The sequence below is a fragment of the Papaver somniferum genome, chromosome 10 (assembly GCF_003573695.1).
Source record: "Papaver somniferum cultivar HN1 chromosome 10, ASM357369v1, whole genome shotgun sequence".
Lineage (NCBI taxonomy): Eukaryota > Viridiplantae > Streptophyta > Magnoliopsida > Ranunculales > Papaveraceae > Papaver > Papaver somniferum.
Genome location: NC_039367.1, coordinates 134,320,593 through 134,333,886, shown reverse-complemented (window position 1 = coordinate 134,333,886; position 13,294 = coordinate 134,320,593). Strand labels below are relative to the sequence as shown.

At 33.9% G+C, this 13,294-nt stretch overlaps 2 long non-coding RNA genes across 8 annotated transcripts; both read right to left on the bottom strand.

The window, feature by feature from the left end:
• Positions 1-3,474: 3,474 nt before the first annotated feature.
• Positions 3,475-5,922, bottom strand: LOC113314987. 3 transcript variants are annotated; one of them, XR_003342650.1, is made up of 5 exons: positions 5,811-5,922; positions 4,788-5,691; positions 4,353-4,610; positions 3,924-3,974; positions 3,475-3,786 (listed from the first exon to the last, which is right to left on the bottom strand). It is a non-coding gene; the product is annotated as an uncharacterized LOC113314987 (long non-coding RNA). The 3 variants fall into 3 exon arrangements; XR_003342651.1 differs by having other exon boundaries at positions 3,781-3,974; positions 4,788-5,291; positions 5,579-5,691; XR_003342649.1 differs by having other exon boundaries at positions 3,781-3,974.
• Positions 5,923-6,415: 493 nt separating this feature from the next.
• On the bottom strand, positions 6,416-9,731 carry LOC113314986. 5 transcript variants are annotated; one of them, XR_003342647.1, is made up of 7 exons: positions 9,575-9,731; positions 9,321-9,497; positions 8,986-9,128; positions 7,971-8,435; positions 7,643-7,866; positions 7,262-7,391; positions 6,416-7,081 (listed from the first exon to the last, which is right to left on the bottom strand). It is a non-coding gene; the product is annotated as an uncharacterized LOC113314986 (long non-coding RNA). The 5 variants fall into 5 exon arrangements; XR_003342648.1 differs by having other exon boundaries at positions 9,321-9,491; XR_003342644.1 differs by lacking the exon at positions 9,321-9,497.
• Between the last annotated feature and the right edge of the window lie 3,563 nt (positions 9,732-13,294).

Genomic DNA, 13,294 nt, shown 5'->3' with positions numbered 1-13,294 from the left:
AAATGAATATTAAAGTAATAACTTTTTTTTTTGTGTTTTTTTTTTGATGTCTATTTATTTGCATATATATACAAGTGTAACTTTGCATTACACATATCATAAGGATGTGTAACTTCTGGTTACACATGCCATATGCATGTGTAACTTCTGTTTACACCTTCGCACTGTATTTTAATAATTTCGGGCCTAGATTTAATAATTTTGGGCCTAGATTTAAATTTTATTTAATTATGGGCTTGACAATATGCATAAGGGTATCAAGGTCTTTTAAAAACTCGGGGCCTAGATTTAAACTTTTTTTAATTAAGGGCCTCATATTATGGGTTATCCATGGGTTGGACCTGAGCCTAATTTCCCCAAAATTACTTCTTCTCGGACGCGAATAGAAAAGGATCGCCGAAGACACATTTCCTCCGGATTTACCGTCTCTTCGCTTCGACTTCTCCTCTTTTCCCTGTAATCATATAACAAACGCACACAAACGCACAAATGTATTAATGAATTATGAAATGTGTCAACGAATTATAGTATTATGGTAGAAGACAGATCCAGTAGATCCAAAACAGGGAAAAGAACAAAGAAATACATAGGGAACAAAAGTTGATTTCGCAACAATTGGTTATAGGATAATCGCTACACAGAAATACGACATCTATTGATTATGGGATTGCACAGATATAGACACACAGTACGATTAAATCAATTTCATCACGGATTTTATAGCTACAGGGAAGATGAAAAATAAATAGAAAAAATTAGCTTCAACTTAGCTTTTGATTCCGCCGTGAACAGACGGGATTGCACGATTTGAAATGCGATTTGAGAAGAAAAGCTGATCAATAGAGATAGCTTCCTTTTTGTGTACGTCGATAGATAAAAAATTGAATAAGAACAATATCGGCTACGATGGATCCTCCCAAATTAGTTTCGTTGTCCACTGATTGATGATAAATAAAAAAAAGAAAAAAATTCTCTTGAAAGACAAAGAGGCGAGAGAGTTTTCATTCATCATCTTCTTAGGGTTGCACGGATATAATATATACAAAGGGAAAACACTAGGTAACTAGATGGACCGCACATCCATGGGTTGTAGGTCTTGTAACAAATTTGAATTTGTTAGAAAAAATAATTGATTATAACATGTTAGCTCATCTTTTTTTTTTAAATGTAGAAATCAAATTACAGAACCTGTGGTTGGCAGGCGAGCAACAAGCTGAGCACCAACCCCTTTCTGAATAACAACACCCAGCCTATGGAAAATAAAACTACCTAAACCACTACCAGTGTCATTATTAACTAAACAATTCTTCAAACGTTTGAAAAAGCAAATAAAATCTTCACTAAGCTCCCCTAATATAGTAAAAGCTAAGACATCCAAACCATAACCATGAGAACCACATTCAAACAAATATTTAGTACGTTTGCGCGAAATTTCTCTCGAGATAGCCTGGCCTGATGGGATGAAGGCACGAACTCCATCACCAGTAAAGGGTGAGACACCTGTGACATCCATACACACATCTTGACCGTTCTCCTAATTGAGCACAAGGATATTTGCTGGACGTAAATCCTTGTCATCATCTGTTAAAATGCCCAAAGCCGCTTCTTTGCGCGCAGGTACACTCGCTTTGTAACAGACGTCAGTAACTAAATCACGAACTAAGTCATGGCGAAACTTAATTTCAACATCCTTAGCACAATGAAGCGCATGATCTCCGTAAATGTTCATTGGTTTATTGCAACAAGAGCATAAACCACCTTCGACGAACAAAGGAATACCAAGACGATAGCATCCTACAGCTTTTTGATTATAATAAATTTTCAAAACAACTTTTTTCTGTTTATGAATATATTTAATTTTTTTAATTATGATAAAAATAATCAATTATTATAATGATTACCAAACACATGGAATCTATTATAATCTGCATAATAGATTATGGATTGATAATCCATTAAAATAATGGTTATCAAACAGCCCTAACGTATCATAAGTGTAATTGGATGCATAAAAATCAGCAATACGTGATTTAAACGTTTCAAACTGCTTCTAGATTAGGCAACAATTAAAACCAAGTGCTCGTCTGTTCGACATGTTATCACCGATGTATAAATTTTTTTGCCAATCCATGTATCCTCACTTAGGGAAAAATATTTCACCTTAATCAACATTCACATTAATACTCCCTTTGTCCCACCATTAAATGACCTAGTTCAAATTTGCACAATTTTTAAGGTAAGCAAGGGGAAATGTATTTTTAAACACTTTTTACAATTATACCTTTATGGATAATAAATAGTGAAATTTTGAAATGATTTATCTCTCAAACTACACCGCGGATGTTCGCAAACTTCGTATCATTGAAAAACATTTTAAAACACCTACGTAACGAATATAAACATGACTATCAAATTATGCATATTTTTTATATTTTTTATAATCAATTAAAAGGATAATTTTAAAAATATCTCTTTATTTAGTGATATAGGTCACTTAATAGTGGGACAAAATCTAAAAATAACTATGTCACTTATTAGTGTGACGGAGGGAGTACATCATGCTAAGAGATTAGCAGTGATCAACTTTCCTTGCATTGTCAAGTGCCAGCAGCGATATTTTCGCGTAACATATCACGAATTGACTAAAAAAATTACGTGACCACGTACTTTCTTTAGGCACAAAGGCTACAAACTCTTGATCCCAGTGGCTAAAACTTGCAGGAATTGACGCAACCTCAAAATCAAGCACATAAAAAAATATAATTATTAATCCAGTTACATACCGTATATCTCGAAATCAGAATGTAAAAATGAATTAAATAACAAAACACAGTAAACTTTGATGAAATACTGTCGTACCTACTCCAGGGAGTCGCTAAGTTATTTTACACTATCAACAAAAGCTACTCAAAATTATGTTCTTTTATCACTAAAAATGAATCGACTCTTTTGCAGTGAGTTGACTGTGCCAACATTCTGAGCTACGTTCATAAATCCAATCTTTACCTACCATAGACCAATTCACCACATTAGATTAATATATAAGAAATCTATTTCAAGGTATACGATATGGCACCCAAATCTCACAGACTTGCTATACCCTCGATCCTGTGTAAAAAAAAAAGATTCAAGCAAATCCGAACTCGCTTGCAAACAGAAAATTAAAGTCACTACTAAAGCACTATAACAGTTGGTTCCGACTCAAGTTGTTTTATTGACATGCCATTGTGACACTGAACTTACAGCTGCATCCTAAAGAAAATTAACAACAAAAGAAAAAGAAAACCTTTTGACAATGATTCAAAAACGACTCGGTAGGATGACCCTGTAGGGAAAACCCCCAGCAATTATGCCGTTTTATTCAATGTATTCCAAGATAACTAAATTTGAACCATGAACCTGACGTGATTCGAACACGCATCCTTCTGACATAGAGTCAGACGCGCTACCATTGCGCCACAGATTCATATTCGTACCCATAACAGGATACCCAAAAATTGAGCACATAACTCATTTGTTTATCAGCTCTTGGTTACATTAAAAACACATGAACTATATATGGAACTCAGATAGTCTAACAACACACATGTAACATCTGTGACAACAATTCAACTTCTATTTTAGCACCACAAAGAACCAAAATGCCATAAAAAATAAAAAAAATATAACAAAAATATTTGATAAGTAGCCTACCATTACCGTGTAACAATCTCATCGACAGTATACCCTATTAGGGTAGAACAACTGCTACCTTAAAGAAGTTGAATTGATTCTCTGCTTGTACACCTATTATTTAAAATTTCTGAATTAAAAGTATTATATACAAAAAAGAAAGAGTAAAGCTTGATGTTAGAAATAATACAGAGTACCAAATGAGCAGTGAAAGTACGAAACCTAAAGAATGACCGTAAAGAATTGAAAACCTGAACTTAGCTCCAGTAGCTCCATCAACGCCGTATAAGTAAAACTAATATCTACATAATAAGGAGATAAAACTATAGTAAGTATTAATAAAAGATATCAAACATCTATAAAAAAAATTGTTGAATTATTTTAAATTCAAGTCATATCAGTTAAAAATTAATGATCTGAAAACCTTAACTATTTCAAGGAACCAATTGTTAAGATTACTTACCAATAATATTAACAGTTAGTTCGTCAGAATTGTAATTTCACATGTTCACTTTTGTTTCTAAGCATTCAACTCAAGAATCAAGCACAAAAATTTTAATATTTTAATTGTTGATGTTAGTATTTTGTTGGGTGTATTTGTGACTTAAAAATAGAACTACAAATGAGGTAGAGAAGAAATTTGGAAAACGAATTAAAGATCAAAGGTTAATTAAATAAACCTTAATAGAATCTGCATCCTATGATAAATCTGAAGTAGGCATTTTCATTAACTGTATAAGTGCAATAGAATCCATCTTCTTGAGTAAGAACCCATTCTTGATCTTCAGTTGATCAGCACAAACTTCATCTTTTAAGAGTTGATCACTGGGTATTGAATCCAAATTGTCATTTTCCGACAACTCCAAATTCTAAATTATTTAAATGCAAAAATCTCATAACCTTCAGGCAGACGCATTACACTAGGTATGGTGAAGAACCTGCAATATAGAGAGAAAGAGCATGGTATTTCCATTAGAAAAAATGAAGAGAGAAGAAAGCAGAGATTATAAAAATGACTAAATGAGTGGAGGGAGAACTTGAGCCAAGCCCAGCTGATGTTTACTACGAAAGAATCAACCAAGCTCGAGAAACAACGCGAGGGAAAAGAAACTAACCCAGTAAAACTTTAGAACCAATTCCAGCTCCAGATCCAATGAATCTATGTAAGTTTTGTACCTATGGGTACCGAAGATGCAGTCAACCATGTTGGTCGAAAATTTTATTACTAATGTGTAAAAATGATCTTTATAGGATTCCATGTATTTTCGGTAGTTCACCTATGTACTGCGAAACGTGTAACAACATAATGGCAATTTCAATGCTACTATTAGAAAGATCCACAGAGTTTCAGTAACAAACTAATATAACACTAAGGCGATTATATGCAAAAGAATCTGAAAGCGATTGCTATTCACATCTAAATTTGGCTTTTACTTAAATTGAATGGGATGTGAACTGCTTTTGTTACCTGTCCTGGATATGAAGGATGATTAAGCGGCAATTGTTACCATATCCACATAATCCTGTTCTAAAATAATATATACAATCAGGTTCACCTAGCAGATCGAGATAGAGTTTTGAATTTGCGACCCCACCATTTTGGGGATGAATTTTAATTACTGCACCGCTTCGGAGTAACCATAATCAGACTAAGTAAGCCCTCCGAAAATTCAATAGCCATTATGCTAACAATCAGTCAGTACGAAAATTAAGTTTTCATAGTATGATCCATAGCTGAATACATCATACCTAAAAGTAAAAGAAACCCATGTACTGTAAAAATAATTCATTAAGGCAGACAAATAAATAAGCTAAAAAAGCTATTGTTATACACCGAGCTACTGTGCAAATTAAGAGAAATGACCAATTTCCCAACTAACTTATAGAACTAAAGTTTCACAATTACCTTTGTGGATAGTATAGTGCGGCATTGGTATTTGCTTCTATCAAGGCTACCTGAGCACAGAAATTTCTCGAGAAAGACCTTTGGGAAACCCATTATCACGCATTCTTGGAAACCTGAGTCTCGTGTGCATAGAAAATTGGAGAAAGCTTTAAGTAAAACGGACTGAACTGATGGCAACAAAATTCAAATGGAAAAATAAAATGCTACCTCAATGGAGTTTCCTAAGGATTACCTTTGTGATTTCCCTTGCTCTGCCTTTTCCATCCTTCCCAAGGAAATTTGGGTTCCAATGTGTCAATGACTCCTGAACTTGCTCTTTGTTTATCATCTTGCTATATCGTTGCCACTCCTTGAATGAAAAAACAAAAAGAAAACACATCATTTAAGTATATGGGAATGCAATTACTTAGTTCAGATTTTCACTTTCTCTTACAATCCCAACATATAAAAACATTGATACATTTCTAATACGATGTAAAACAGATTGGAAGATGAACAATACTTTCGTATGTCAAGATTTCAATTCCACGTATGAAATATAAGCATGAAACTTGAACTTGATGGTGCCACTAATATTATTCAAGAAGGGAAAGACGGAACAATCTAAAGAAACTCAAAAACTGGAACCACCAAAAATACACAATATTTATAAACAATTAATTAGCTTAGAAGTACGAAGTAAATATGTCAAAATAAAAAGCATATTAACAAACCATCAGAGACCAAGTTTAATTTCTAGCATGAATATATTAGTGTACAGTCAGTAAAGATGCACCCCTTGGACCAAATCTTTCTGTTTTTTTTCTCTGAGGAATCTCATACATTAAAAATTTCAGATTCATACCCATATCTACAATATAATATTAATGTAAAGCCGAGAATCATCAATCATCATTGTTTAGATTTACCTTGTGTAAACGTATCTTATTTTCCCGATATTAATATGATACACATTCATTCAAGGTCTTTTATGCCTCTTTTTTAGCCTAAATGAAGCAATAATATCTCAAAGCATTAAAGCCAGTGAAAGTAGAAAGACACGGAGAATGTAATACAAAAACCAAATATGGACCACTAAAGGCTTGCACTTGACACGAAGTCAACTATTTTCAAATTGGCATAATATATCTTCATTCTTCAATTATGTGCCGACTTGCCTGAATTCGAGAGAAGACAGCTGCCATAACCATCTTCCGAGGACTTGTCATTGTAAATGCACTGGCACATGATGAACTATGCTTTGCTGGTTCATGAATATTGTATCACGATTCGTGAAGGGAAACTAAGATGAGTGTTTCAAAACCAAATATTATTGCTGGTGACATCCCCAATCTGATTCCACTTAACTTAAGGGTATTAACTCATATGGATGGCAACCTTCGAAGCAAAAATTTGTATGGGCATATGGAATTTTACATGCGGAATCTTTCATACAAACGCTGTTAAATCATACATCAGCTAATGCAGTGCTCCTAAGATGCACACCTTTTCCTCCTACATTTCCTGCAAACATAAAGCGCACAAAAGATACTTATATTTCAAAAAAAATAAAAAAAGAAAAAAAAAAAGAAGATAAGCAAGAATCCATGGTTACTGCGCTCAGTAGTAGTAAAAGGAAAACAGGTGTAATGTGAGGCGGAGAATTTGACATTGCTTAGGTAGAGAAAGGATATGGAGACTTACCCAGTTCTTTCCTGACCACCACCTTGAGACCCAGTACTGTGGAACATTCAGTAGGTTTTCCAGCCGAAGACTGTGTTCTCCATTGAACCCCTACGAGTCTATACAAACTTTGCACCAAGCTTCCATAATCCTAATCCGGTAAAGAACACAAAGATAAGCAACTCATCAAATCAAGATTTTTAGAAGTACACTATTACCAATAACAACATAAAACTATTAAGGCACATACTTTCAGCTACCATAAACCCGCGCATACTTTAGAAATGAACTCATGTGCATAAAGGAAAGTGATGTAGAACTGTTCAATTAATACCAAAGTATTTACCATGCAAATGAATATATACACATGTGAGATGAATGGGAATTAGTTTAAGAATATACCCTCCCAGTATTTTGTACTCGTTAACGATTTTTTGAACTCCTCGACCGTGAAAAATCACTCTGTTGATGTGATGGGAGGAAAGTTGTCCGTCTTAGGTCTTGCAGATAATTTTGAAAGTGATTTTGAGGGGCTTCATTACCATTTTTTGCGGAGGTAACACTCAATTGATATCTCATTGATATGTATACCTGCGAATCGGGCCTGTGAAGCCTAAGCAGTTCATCTGAAAAAAGACTATACATCAGACTGCTAACAATAGCAGTTCAAGAACAATATGGACAAAATACACCAAGTCTTAACAACAGAGTGCGGAAAACATGCACTTACCTTTTAGATTCTATAAGATCAGTGCGCTGTGTAGGGTTCCTATCAGAATTTCTCTCTAGCTCGCTTGGAGTGTAGTTGTTTTTGTAACATGGCATCAAAAAGAGAAGTCAGAAGAGTAGACAAATTATATCAATTACACAAATGAAACTGAAATGCTATTAATATTAACCAATTTGTTTAGATGGAGCACTTGCTGGTGTTGGTGCTGGTTGCTCACTGTGATCGCTGCTATAGCTGCTGATTTTCAATCCAGCCTTGCTGCATCCAGGAGTAACAGACTTTGGATAAAGGTTTCTAACTATTGGAGGTGACATAGAGAGATCGCAACGTAGCAGCAACTGCATGCAAGCTGGAGATCCTTCCTATCACGCGACTCAGACTAAAAGACATGCTTCTGGATCGCTGCAATTTTTCCATAACCCTTTATCTTGCACCATATGATGCTGGAGGTCTACTGCTGGAATTCTTGCATAGCAAATCTCATATGAGAATCATATAGTTTCTTATAAAATCAATTAGCTAAATCAGTAATGCAAGGATATAAGCAGCAATTATTAGCTTCTCGAGATCATAAAAGGCAAAGCTCTTCTTACATAAGAATAACTACTACCACAATGTTCAAGATCGTACAAATAATAAATTCAAGAAAATCATGAATCTTCATGCTCAGTACTCATTATTCCATAGCTATAGTGGATTCGATGTGAGAAATAATGAAATGCAAGGGTATGTAACACGAAAATGTAAGAAGGGGGTTAGATTTATGACCCCTGTAGACCACGAACAAAAAATCAGTGTAAAGGTTCGAACTGCGTAAAGTATGATTTGCTAATAATAAACCTCTCTCCTAGTAAACTCAATCCTACCCACCTACACCAAAAGGCATCAACCAAGGTGTTCATAGTTAAGTAGAGAAGCCACAAAACCTAAGGGTCATGACTCCCTCCAATTAACTTTACCAAAAATCCTTTCACATAGTCATAAAACTGTGATATGTGTGATCCAGCTCCAATACCTCAATTTTAGTTGAAGGTGTTTCTTTTATTATTGCTTCTTTCACAGTCAAACTGGCAGCTGTATTCTTCCCTGCCATGGCTGGTTGAACTGCATGCATTGGAGGACCACCTGAATTCTCAGCGCCAGTGAAATTTGACAATCCTGCCATCAAATTTATAACAATTAGATACCAAAATTCGGAAGAATGGGAAGGTGCAAAATGGCTCTGAAATTCAAAATCATGAAGACTAAATGAAGTTCCTCACTCAATTCAATGAAATTATTATACAACGCAAAATCACACCTCACATTATGTGAGATTCTTCTTACATATCAAGTAAGCCAAGAAATTACCATCAATTCTCGGAACCGATGAACCAACAATTTGACATACTCAGAGATGTAAATCAATGAATAATACCCAGATATTAAAAACGAACAACATCCCATCACCACTTTTCTTGCCTCCAATTTTTAATTCATCACTTCTAACTCATTCACCATAATTAACTCATCACCTGATTACTATAACTAACGAAAAATCAATCAAAATAAAGAAAAAGAACCTAATTTGGATCTATTAATTAAACTATCAAAATAATTAGTACCTGAACGGGTGATTCAAGCTATTGCTGATCATTATTTTCTTTAGCTTTTTTCCATAGCATAAGACAGATTCCATAATCCAGCTTGAGATTCATCACTTTCACGTCTCCGTTTGATGATTCTCTGATTCCTGTTGCTCAGAGAGGCGAAAGAAAGAAGTGTTTGATAAAATTAGGTTTTAGATTACGAATTCGCACCCAACCACCCATATTTCGTTCACGCACACCGGCCCGCAGGCTTAGGCTTTCTCAGCCGTCCGCTCGAAAAACTCCATCCAGACGATAGGGACCGCCGGATGATCCTCCCGGTTCAATCCTGACCGTCTAATGACTCTCAAATCTCAAAGTCAAACATCACCTTGTTTTTATAACTATGACTAGGTATCACCAGGGCCTTACGGCCCCGGCTCAACTTCTCTCTTTAGTCTTTAGTCTTAAGTGTACATATTTTATTTCTTTGCGACAATACATTGTAGAAAACAACTTAGTTAATATATCCAAATACTTTAAAAAGATTACAACTTAATCGATTATCCAATAAATAACTTATATCAATTCAGGATTCTCATACTTTTATAACATTACTATTAATAGAATTAATCTTTTAAAACTATTCATGGTTACTTAAGACCGAAAAAAAAGTTCTTTAGTTAATTGTCCAGATGATGTATATGTTCTTTGGAAGTGCATTTCATCAACTTTTTTGTTGTATTTCCCATCACCGTGAATATTACATTATCTTTGTCATCCTTTACAACCAAATTCAGTTTGTACGTGTGTATATTTTAAGGCGTTAGTAAGTCTCGGTGTATTGTCCATCCATTATTTAAAAACATCGTTCATTCTCACCATGGTATATCATATTCAATTATTTATTTTTTGCACTTACTACATTAAGGTTCCTCGTCTTCATCGTACTCGAACTTTTCAACACGTCTGTTGCATGCCATATTGTGCCATTGTCTGTTCTCAACCAAGCCTAGCATCGTCGCCTCGCAGGTAAATGTTTACCCTGCCATTTACTCGAACCAACACATGTTTAGCTATGTCTAATTCTAGCAAGTAAAATTTTCAACCAAATATACACTTACCATATTTTCATTGCATTGTATCATGTCAGTTGCTTCATGGAGAATCCAGAACAAAAGTTTAATGGGGGCACATATTGTTCTTGAAATTTTTTGAGAGTGCAAAATAATGCCTCTCCTAATGCATTGGATGATTTATCTTTATGTTTAGCAGTTGATATCTCTCCAAGGACACATACACATAATAAAACCATATTTTTACGACAATCCCGAGTTGCAGTGCAATAAATCAACATGCTAATATAGAAAAATAAAATAAAATACATCAATGTTGTAAGAAAGCAATTATAGGCGCCCCAACAATCAGTAAGGGATTTACTTAAGATGAGAGCAAGGAGAACTGGTGTACTCCATTACTTTTGAAATATTAATTTACCAAAACCTCTAAACTTTGAAAGATTAATGAAGCAACCATTTCCTTAATTTTTGGGTGATTTTTGATTGGGTGATTTTGGAGTAGCAATTACCGCATATACTAATTCTCAAAGAAATTATGTGGGGGCGAATGACTTAGTTTCCGTTGAACACGTATTAGATATAGATTGGTGTATGATAAGTTTGAAAATTCTTATGGGGGCCTGCGACACCACATACCCCACTATGGATTCGCCAACATAGTCTTTCTATTTTCGTTTGGCTCATCTGGTTGTGGCGAGCCAATCTTATTGATTCCATTGTCTTCTGATTTAAGCATGTATAAGTTAATTTTGTAGGTTTAGTACGTAATATATAAAACTCATATAGTTTTAATTTTATTCGGTGCACTTACTTTTTCTTGAATTCTGCATAAAACATAGTCATGGTCGTTCTCTTCTTATAGTATTCCGATATATTCTCAATCAAAGACGTCCATTGATTCCGTCACCAGAGAATCTTCTTTCATGTTATTTCTTCAGAAAAAAAAAGTGTTGATCTTTCTGGATTTTAGTTTAAATGTTGTTCTTGATTGCTTTATAACTGTCCTGAATTTCATCTTCCTGAATTCACAAACCGACCATTATTCTTCTGTAGAAAAACTGTTGTGTTTTCTGAAGTTCTACTTCTGCGGACATAGTTAAAGATGTATTGAATTGTTTTCTTGTTGATTTGAACTTCGTCCTTTGTTGAATATGCAATATGACCTATCATTTAAATTTTCTTTTTCGGTATTGTGATATTTTATCAAAAGAATATACAGTTTATTTTAAAAAATTAAAAAGATTAACTTTTAACTTTTTTTTTGATACATGGCATGCAACAGGTGATCTAGAGTGTTAATATCCTTTACAGAGTTTGTTATTTTTACCAAGCATAATATTGATGTTAAGTAATAAAAACTACACAAGTTGTGAGATACTAAAAAAAAAAGTGCACCTTGGGAGTTTTGCTTTAACTTGAAAAAGTATCTTCCATGTTGGGTCCTATTTATAGGGTTGAAAGAAGTCTGGTATAGAAAATCATTGTTTCCATATAATTAAAATTGTGATAATTTCCTAAGGTAACTTCAACTGCTATTATTTCTCTTATTTTTTTATTATTAATCGGATTCCAACAATAATAAAACTGAATTAAACTTAGATTTATGAGTTCCATATGGCCCGACTGAAACTTTGCTAGTATTTAATTGTAGACCATTAAAGTTGACCACATTACCCTACATTTTCAAATCCAACTTTATTTGTACAACACACTAATGCTTATCACTAAAACCTTTTTTTTATCATTTTTTTCTTCGTTTGAGAAGTTGAATGAGAGGAATCCATTGATTATTTCATATTATGGTAATAGAGCAAATGCCTAATTATGTCCTTCACATATCTAGTATCACACTTTTTTACAATCAAAAATGGATTACCTAATCTGAAAATTCACTTAATTCTTTATAGGTTTTAGGGTGAGAATCTTGTAGGTGCAACCGATTTTGTAAGATCCACAAATAAATCTTAAAAGTGTTGATAATAAATGTTGCTTGGCTTTCCAGTAACTGGAATGAAGGTAATTATCTCGTCAAACTATCTTAAGTAGTTCTCATTTTTATTTTTTTTAATACATAAAATCCTTATTTTTTTTTGTGGTTTAATCTATTCATTGTATCACATTCTTTAGTTTAGACAATCGCAATGAATTTTAGAATTGTTACTGTAAATTCTTAAAATATGAACATCATTATAAATGTATTATAAAACATGGGTTATTAAATTTAAATATTATTCTTTCAAAATTTACATTCTCTTGAATTCAATTACCATATATATTGCTTAATAAACATTATTGGATATCTTAAATTATGCTTTGATGTGAAGGACGTACCTGTGTACTTATTTAAGTCATTTTTACTTCCTATTGTATGTAGGGTATGGGGTATTATCAGGTGTACTTGCACTCTAGGGTTATTGGTGCATGTTAAATATCTAACTGAGTTACATTATCCTTACAACTACTACTAACCATGTGATCCCACCATCTTAGTTACTGGTTTTAGATGTAGTTGTAAGGAAAGACAACTTAGTGAACGTCATCTTTGTAAAACTAAGTGGCGATGGGACATAGATGTTTTTATTTCAGTTAGATCCTTGATTGCAGACCTTAGCAAGGTGCATGCGTGGCTACCTGTTCTAGTGAAATCCTTAGCGATGGACATTATAAGTTTGCATTT